Source organism: Spermophilus citellus, assembly GCF_964194105.1.
Source record: "Spermophilus citellus genome assembly, chromosome: 8".
Lineage (NCBI taxonomy): Eukaryota > Metazoa > Chordata > Mammalia > Rodentia > Sciuridae > Spermophilus > Spermophilus citellus.
In genome coordinates, this window is record NC_138189.1 from 106,931,992 (window position 1) to 106,942,193 (window position 10,202).

The window sequence follows — 10,202 nt, forward strand, 5'->3', positions numbered from 1 at the left end:
CAAATAAGGCTATTTTATACTGCTTAAGAGAATTATACATTAACAAGACATAACAATCATAAATTTATATGCCCCAATTAATGAAGCATCTACATATATCAAACAAATCCTTCTCAATTTTAAGAATCAAATAGACCATAACAAAATAATACTGGGTGATTTTAACACACCTCTCTTGCCACTGGATATAACTTCCAAACAAAAACTAAACAAAGAAACTATAGAAGGAAATAATACAATCAATAATTTAGACTTAATGGACAAATATAGAGTATTTCACCCAATCAATGAACAAATACACATTCTTCCCAGCAGCACATGGATCCTTCTCTAAAATAGATCATATGTTATTCTACAAAGCAAATCTTAGCAAATACAAAAAAAATAGATACAATACTCTGCATTCTTACCATATCATAATGAAATAAAACTAAAATCAACAATAGAATAAAAAGTACAATGTACTCTAACACCTGGATATTAAATAATATGCTATTGAAGCCAGATTTAAAGTTAGGTAGTCAGTGTAGTTAGGTAAATCGGGTCTAATACCGAGTGAAATCTAAAATGGAGGCCATGCTGGGAATGACTCAGGGAAAACACAGGACAACTCATGGAATGTTAATGAAGTCCCATAAAGGCCCTAGGCCAAAGTCCACCTCAAAGAAGTGTTAATGAACAGCCCCCAGCAAACTTAAAGATAGCCCATCACAAAGAAGTGTCCCACCCCTCGGGCCTTTCAACCTACATTCCATCACCAAAACTATAAAAAGGGGAGACAACAGCCCTTCCTCGGATTCCACCTTTTGGGTCCCCTTCTTCCTCCGGGAGAAGTCTTTTCTGCTGTCCTTTAATAAACTTCTAATTTCTACTCTGACCTTGCCTCGGCGTGCTTCTTTGGTGTTATTCTTCAACATCGGGGAAGCAAGGACTCGTCACCGGTCAACAGTGGTATCATATATTGGAGGTCCCATACCGAGATCTACACCGGGGTAAGTGCATGCACCCCATGTCTGTTTGAGGTGCATCTTTTTCTCTCTTTCTTTCTGGAGGATAAGGTGGGCACCCGACGGCTACTTAAACGCAATTAGTGCAGCCGCCACTCTACAAGACTCGGGTGAGAGGTTTCCCGGCCTAAGCAGCTCTCAATCACCTGTTCAATACAGAGCAGGCATATTGGGTTCTGCCAAAGCCGATTCCAACTTTTCTGTCTGGGCCCGGAGAGCAATTGGTGTGAGTACACAGTGTCCCTAATCCCGATCTGCCTCGGATGCGTGGAGGTGGAGGAAGGAGTTTGGAACAACTGCGGAATTCCGGTCTGGGCTACTCTCAGAGGATTCTTAAGGTTCCTTTCTCTTGAGCCCCCTTCCGACAGCCCTCAGGGGTATCTAGGGTGATCGGTAGATGAATGGCACTGAGGGAAAGCCCCAATCACATTTGCCTCCGTATGGGCTACGCGCAACACTCCCAACTCCGCATCCATTCCTCCTGGATGCTTCCCTTCCTTCGCAAGTCAGAAATGTTAGCAATTCAGGTTGCAGGACTGAGAAAGGCATGAGATAATTAGTAAAATCTGCCCAGGTTCCCTAAGATGCATAGGTAACTTTCAATAGTCTGTTTTACCGCCCCAATGTTTAAAATGTTCTGTGTTCCTTAAGCTACTAGAGAGGCATTTTTTGAATCAACTCCTTAATTTTATCAACTCCTCCGGTAATCTGCTACCTTACAACCAGTAGATATCCCTTAACACTTAGGCGGCTCCTTTAGTCTACAGAGCAAAGACAACAACAAAAGAGCACACGATTCTCTTTTGCAATGTGTTTTTAGTGGTCGGGAGGAAAGCAGTAAGGCCCTTAAGTCTGAATCCTCCCAGGGTCTCTGGCACAGGGCAAACTGAGACCCTAGCACTTTGCTAAAGGGGACCAGAAACCCCTTGGCAAAGCAAGGTGAGAGACGGGTTTTCTGGACCGTTTAGGAAGCTCAAGGTTAGGGAGACGTCCCTAATGAGAACAGTTTTCTCCGGTGCAGCGTGGACACCTGAGTCCTGTTTTCTTCTCACTCAGACGGGAGCTTCTCTCTCTCCAATACGCCAGGTGGACCACTAGCCTGCGTATTGAAAAATTGGGATAAATTTGAACCTCAGACACTCAAGAAAAGCGCCTCATTTTCTTGGCCTGGCCTCAAATACGAGAAACCTGGCCACCAGAGGGAAATATCAATTTTAATACAATTTTACAGTTTGATAAAATTTACAAAAAAAAGGAAATGGTGTGAGGTGCCGTATGTTCTTTGCTCTAACGGAAAATCCTAAATTATGTCAACAATGTGAAGTAGACTTAACTATGATATCTGCCATGTGAAGGAAAAAATCCTGGACTCACTGAGGAAAAGAATCAAGAGAAAAATTTGGGCCGATCAAAGTACATACCCCCTTCCCCCTTCAAGACCTAAGGCAGATAAAAACTGACTCTACTGGAAAGTTAGGAGATATGCCAGATTGCCTAGGATTGGATCTATCCAAAGGAGCTAATCTTGCAAGTGAAAGGGAAACTGAGGAATTTCCAGCAGCTGCCAGAGCCATTTTCGCTTTGGGGAAAATTTCCTCATAATTTCCCTGCACTTAAGGATTACTCCACCTAAATGCAGTAAAGTCAGTCACGCTGAGACCCTTGATTTTACACCTATAGTTGCCCCTATGTGAGAACATCTGGTCCACTCATGGGGAAATCTAAGGTGCCACTGATAAGAGTCATAATTAAATGAAAGTTCAAAACCTGGAGAGATTTTTTTCTTATCTGGTCTGTTTTAAAGGTTATTATAGATTGTTTCTTGGGGATAATCTAGGCTAAATGTGTGTCTAAAAGATGTTTCATTGTAACATCTGGTATCTAAATGAGTTTGAAGCATTGCGTAATCTTACAGTTAAAAGTTGGGGTTAGTTAATTGTTTAGTTTGTGATTTCAGATAATTCATGCCAGAGAAATTAAATACTTAGGATAGAAAATTAAAAGAACTCTACTTCCAAGTTGGCAAGTAACTCCCAATCATTCAGTTTTATTTTTTCATCAATTTTTGAACTGGGTAGCCTAAGGAGATTTCACTAGGTATACAGTGCATTGATTTGGGCAAGGATAGTAAATTATGATTTGGTATGTTTCTCTCAGTGTGTAAGATTTAGGAAAAAGTGTTGAATTAAAACGTTGGTCTGGTTTATTGAAATGACATTAATTAGCAACAGTCTTGGAAATTTTCAAAGTTTAATTTTAGATATACATGGTAGTGTGTGGATTTTTTCCAGGTGATTTAATGTAACTTAATACTACTTTAGGAACTTCAGAACAAAGAAAGTAGCTTAATGATCCTGAAGGAATTTCTTCTGTGGTAGCTTTTATATTATCAAGAAAGATCCTATTTTCAGTTTTGTGTGAGCAAGTTTTTCTAGTGTAGGAAGATATAAAGATGAAATTTTGTAAATTGTACCATATTTTCAACTTCCAAACCTGAAAATTGTGACTTCTGGTTAAAATGCCTTAGACATGAAGTTTCTGCTCAAAATTCCAGTTTTCCCAGTTCCTTCCAGACCTCAGCCAGGACTTAAATTGATATGCAAATAGAAGAAGCCTGGAGCACTCAGTAGGAGACAGATCTAAGGCCCAAGGAAAAAAAAAGTAAAGGTGTCTTTTACCTGAACTCAAACTAGATTAAACCAAAGAGTAAATTGTATGGCATTTACTAATTACTGGCCGGTCAATTTTTTCTAGGACTTTTGCCTTTTCTTAGATTCTATGTTTTTATTTTTGAGCTCATGATTTTTATTCTACAGACAAGCTAATGTTTTTCTGATAAGTTCTATTTTTGATCAACTGGAGTTTTTTAAACATTGCAATGAGATTTCACCTGAGAAAGCTGCAAAGGCCTTTTGTGTTATGTGTTACACTTGTGTTACGTGTTGTATGTACGTATGTCTGTGTGTATGTCCATATGTCATGCAGTGATATGACAATTGACAGATGAGGAGCGCTCATGAAAAATTAAAAATGGATCCAAATATCTTTGATTCACGTGATTCAAATGGCTCAATTTAAGTTGGGTAAACAGATGAAAGTAAAGATGTCTTTAAAATTAAGCTTATAAGTTTTTCTAGGTGTTCAAAAAGGCCCTAATAAAATGTTAATGTCTATGAAATAATCTGCTTAAATTCAAAAGTTTACAAGTATTGTTTCAAAATGTGAACAGAAAGAGGTTAACAGATAAAAAAGGAAACTAGAAGGTTCTAGGTATACATTTAATAGAGGGAAAGTGTGTTTCTGGTTAAGAGTTTAAGTAATTAAGAGGTTTAAGTAAATGATAAAGAAGGTCTGTGTAAGTTTTTGAGCAAGTAATCTTAAAGACATTAAGCAGCTGGTTAAACAAGTGCTGTCGTTTTAAAGAATTGTGCTATGTTATTTCTTTAAAAGCTAAACTTGGTTAATATAAAAACATCAATGTAATTGGTGCCATTAATGTGTTCATATCTTCCAGGTATACAAGTCTGTAAGGTAGAAGCTTTAGAAAGAACATTATATCAAGCTGGTATTCTAAAAGTGTATGGTAATTTTAGGCTTAAAAGAAAAACATGTTGGAAATTTATTTATCATTTGTGTTCTATAACTGTACTTATTATCAATAAGTTAAAGTTCCATGTTACTTTTTACACTGAGATACAATTTAAATGTATTTTTAAGTCAATGAGAGCCTAATCTGGGTGAAGGTTTTATTGTGAGACACAGAAATACTTTGCTAATTTCCAACAAGAGGTTAGAAGCTTCCAGCCTTCCTTTAATTCATGTTTTAGATGTGATATTATGTTGTGTTAGCTAATATTCATGTGAACTTAAGCAACAATTTATGTAGGCTTTGTAAAATGATGTTTAAAAAAAAACAAAGATCAGCTTCAGAACTATAGTATTTAAGATTTATGAAGAGCCCCACCTTACTTGAGATAAGGCTCTATGTCCCATCTCATGTGAAAGTGACTATGAAAGAAGTAGGCTAGATTTCAGTACATTTAAGGTTGTGCCCAAAAGTTGGTTTTTGTCACGATTGCCAGGATCTCAAACAGGGGATATACTCCACCAAAATTCAAGGTAGCTATTATATGAACTAAATGTTTTTACTCTTGATAATTTTATCTTGTAGTTTTCTTATAAATGATTTAAGATTGCCTGTTAATGTTTTGCAGAGGTACTAATTTAAGAGCTCACTACCTGGGTTAATTTAAGACAAGAAGTTATCACCTACAGGATAGAGAGATAGACATTAAAGTCCAGTACTCTTAGTATAAGGCTGTTAACTTATTTTGCTGGATGTTTAAGATTAAGTTTTAAAATTAAAAATTTGGCTCTTGCCCTCTGAGTCAGTCTGAATCAGGGAATAGGGACTTCTTCAAAGGGCTCTGCAACTCTAGGCCACATAACCTCCTGATCAGGGAGATTAATGAGACCAGTGGAGGACAGGAAGCCAGTCAGTGCATTTGCTGTGAAGAGGAGGGTCATCAACAAGGGAGACATCCCTGATGCTTCTGAGGGAAGCCACATGGTCAAGCAAGGCCTGGACCCATCCTAGCGCAAATGGCACTAGCAGAACTGAGAAGCTGCTGTGAAGTTCCCGAGGACTCCCACCCAGAGTAACTCAGCTGACTGTTAATAATAGATTGAAACAAAAGTCAGTTTGACTTGCTTCATCTTAAACACTTAGCAAAGACAGTCAAAGCCAAACACAGCTATTCCTGGACATTTTAATAATAATGATAGTTAAATGTAACTTCCATAAATAAGTAAACTAGAGGCTACAAAGGAGATTCTCAGACAGGAATGCCTGATAACTATCAAAAGGAACTACCAGAGTAGTTTTTAGTTTAAGGCCCACAGATATTCCTAACCTACACAGGTAGGCTTGGTGTTTGCTAGTATGAGTATCCAGCCCTAGGTAACAGAATTAAAGATTTCTATTAGACACAGGTCATACTAGTAAAAGGATTTTGCAAGATCAGATGATATTAAATTATTAAACTATATCTTAAGGGAAGGACAACTGTAACCCTAAAAGTTAAATGTTGTGTTTACATCCCTGACATTTCTGGCAATGTGACAAATATCCTTAAAGATTTACATGCTCAGATAGAAGCCATGTCCTCAGCAACTTTGTCATGGAGACAATATCTTAGCTCCTGGTTCTTGGTACTTCCTGGTGGAAAACATTGTTAGTCTTTGTCTTTGCCATCATACTCGTTGGCATATTCCTGTGCTATGGGATTTATTGCTACATCAATATGGTTCCAGTACTAATGAATTCTTGTTTCTCTTATAGACCACCCATCACTCAGATGGCCTTCCAGTCTATTACTTCTCAATCGGACTTCTATCATGGACCACTCGATAGACCCGATTTTTAAAAGGGGACTCCAAAACTGCTTGCCCCAACATCGCCCCTTTTGTCAGCCTGAAGAAGCCAGAAAGATCTTCTTCACCCCCTTTCCTTACAGCAGTAAGGAGTTCCCAAATTAGAGGGGGGAATGAAGCCAGATTTAAAGTTAGGTAGTCAGTGTAGTTAGGTAAATCGGGTCTAATACCGAGTGAAATCTAAAATGGAGGCCATGCTGGGAATGACTCAGGGAAAACACAGGACAACTCATGGAATGTTAATGAAGTCCCATAAAGGCCCTAGGCCAAAGTCCACCTCAAAGAAGTGTTAATGAACAGCCCCCAGCAAACTTAAAGATAGCCCATCACAAAGAAGTGTCCCACCCCTCGGGCCTTTCAACCTACATTCCATCACCAAAACTATAAAAAGGGGAGACAACAGCCCTTCCTCGGATTCCACCTTTTGGGTCCCCTTCTTCCTCCGGGAGAAGTCTTTTCTGCTGTCCTTTAATAAACTTCTAATTTCTACTCTGACCTTGCCTCGGCGTGCTTCTTTGGTGTTATTCTTCAACATCGGGGAAGCAAGGACTCGTCACCGGTCAAATCTTAGCAAATACAAAAAAAATAGATACAATACTCTGCATTCTTACCATATCATAATGAAATAAAACTAAAATCAACAATAGAATAAAAAGTACAATGTACTCTAACACCTGGATATTAAATAATATGCTATTGAATGACAAATGAATAGAAGAGGAAATCAGGGATGAAATTAAAAATATACTTAGAGATAAATGAGAGTAGTGATTCAACATATCAAAATCTGGGACACTATGAAGGAAGTGCTAAGAAGAAAGTTTAGTTTATTGCATTGAGCTCATTCATTAAAAGAATAAAAAGTCAACAAATAAATGACCTAACATTACATCTCAAACCCCTAGATAAAGATCAACGAATCAACACCAAAAACAGTAGAAGACAGAAAATAATTAAAATCAGAGCTGAAATCAATGAAATTGAAACAAAATAAACAATTGAAAAAAATTGACAAAACAAAAAGTTGGTTCTTTAAAAAAATAAATGAAATTGATAAACCCTTAGCCATGCTAACAAACAAAAAGAAAGAAAGCCCAAATTACTAAAATTCATGATTAAAAAGGAACTATCACAACAGAAACTTCTGAAATATAGAATAAAATCAGAAAATACTTTGAAAATTTATACTCCAATAAAGTGGAAAATCTTCATGGCATTGACAAATTTCTAGAGATATATGACCTACCCAAACTGAATCACAAGGATACCCACAATTTAAAAAGATCAATCTCAAGCAATGAAATAGAAGACACCATCAAAAGCCTATCAATTAAGAAAAGCCCAAGACCAGAAAGTTTCTCAGCTGAGTTCTATAAGACAAATGAAATAGAAAGGAGGGGGGACACTCCAAACTCATTCTATGAAGTTAGCATCACCCTGATATCGAAACAAAACAAAGACACATTAAAGAAAGACATTCAGACCAATATTGCTAATAAACATAGGTGAAAAAATCTCAATAAAATCCTGACAAATAACATACAAAAACATATTAAAAGATAATGCACCATGATCAAGTGGGGTTCATCCCAAGGATGCAAGTTTGGTTCAACATATGGAAATCAATAAATGCAATTCATCACATTAATAGACTTGACAGCAAAAATCATATGATCATCTCAATAGATGCAGAGAAAGCATTTGACAAAATACAGCACCCATTCATGTTCAAAACAGTAGAAAAACTAGGGATAGTAGGAACATTCCTCAACATTGTAAAAGGTATAAATGCTAAACCCAAGGACAACATCATACTAAATAGAGAAAAATTGAAAACATTCCCTCTAAGAACTGGAACAAGACAAGAATGCCCTCTTTCACCACTCCTATTCAATATATTTCTTGAGACTTTAGCCAGAACAGTTATGTAGAAGAAATAAATTAAAGGGATACAAATAGGGAAAGAAGAACTATCACTAATTGCTGATGATTTAAACGATCCAAAAAATTCCACCAGAAAATTTCTAGAACTAATAAATGAACTCAGCAAAGTAGCAGGATATAAAATTAACACCATAAACCTCATGCATTTCCATACATCAGTGATGAATCCACTGAAAAAGAAACTAGGAAAACTACCCCCATTCACAATACTCTAAAAAAAATATTTAGGAATCAATCTAACAAAAGCGGTGAAAGAACTCTACAATGGAAACTACAGAACAATGGAAACTAAAGAAAGAAATTGAAGAAGACCTTAGAAGATGGAAAGATCTCCATGTTCTTGAATGGGCAGAATTAACATTGTCAAAATGGCCATACTACCAAAAGCATTATAAAGATTTAATGAAATTCCTATTAAAATTCTAATGAGATTTTTCATAGAAATGGAAATAGCAATCATGAAATTTATTTGAAAAATAGGAGACCCAGAATAGCCAAAGAGATTCTTAGCAAGAAAAGTGAAGAAGGAGGCATCACAATACCAGACCTTAAATTATAATACAGAGTAATAGTAACAAAAACAGCATGGTATTGGCACGAAAACTGATACATAGATCAGTGGTACAGAAAGAAGAAACAGAGACAAACCCACATAGAATTATTTCATACTACACAAAGGCACCAAAAATATTCATGGGACAAAAGACAGCCTCTTCAACAAACGGTGCTGGGAAAACTGGAAATCCATGTGTAACAAAATTAAATTAAAACCCTGTCTGTCACCCTGTACAAAACTCACTCAAAGTGAATCAAATACTTAGGCACTAGAACAGAGACCTTGTGTCTACTAGAAGAAAAAGTAGGCTCAAATCTCCACCATGTAAGCTTAGGAACTGATTTCCTTAACAAGACTCCTAAAGCCCAAGAAGTGAAATCAAGAATCAATAAATGAGGGGCTGAGGCTGTAGCTCAGTGGCAGACTACTTTTAGCATGTGTGAGGCCCTAGATTTGATCATTGGCACCACATAAAAATAAACAAATAAAACAGGGGCATTCTGTTCATCAAAAACTACAAAAAAATTAAAGAATCAATAAATAGGATAAAATTAAACTAAAAAGCTTCTTCACAGCAAAGGAAACAATCAAGAATGTAAAGAAAGAGCATACAGAATGGGAGAAAATCTTTACCACACACACCTCAGGATAAAGCATTAATCTCCAGGATATACAAAGGGAACCAAAAAACTTAACACCCCCCCAAAAAACCCAAATAATCCAATCAATAAATGAATAAATGGGCTAAGGAACTGAACAGACATTTCACAAAAGAAAAAATACGAATGGTCAAATAAATATATTAAGGAAATGTTCAACATCTCTAGCAATTAGAGAAATGTAAAAACTACACTGAGATTCCATCTCACTCCTTTGGGAATGGCAGTTATCAAGAATACAAGCAACAATAAATGTTGTCAAAATACAGGGGTTGAGGTACACTCATAGATTGCTGGTGGGACTGCAAATTGGTGCAACCACTATGAAAACCAGTGTAGATTTCTCAGGAAACTTGGAATGGAACCACCTTTTCACCCACTCATCCCACTCCAAGTTTTATATACAAAGGACTTAAAATAAACTCACTAAAGTGAAGGCAGCCAAATCAATGTTTACAGTAGCTCAATTCACAATAGCTAAACTATGAAATCAACTTAGGTGCCCTTCAACAGATGAATGGATAAATAAAATGTGCTATATATACACAATGAAATATTTCTCAGCCTTAAAGAAGAATGAAATTATGACATTTTCCAGTAAAT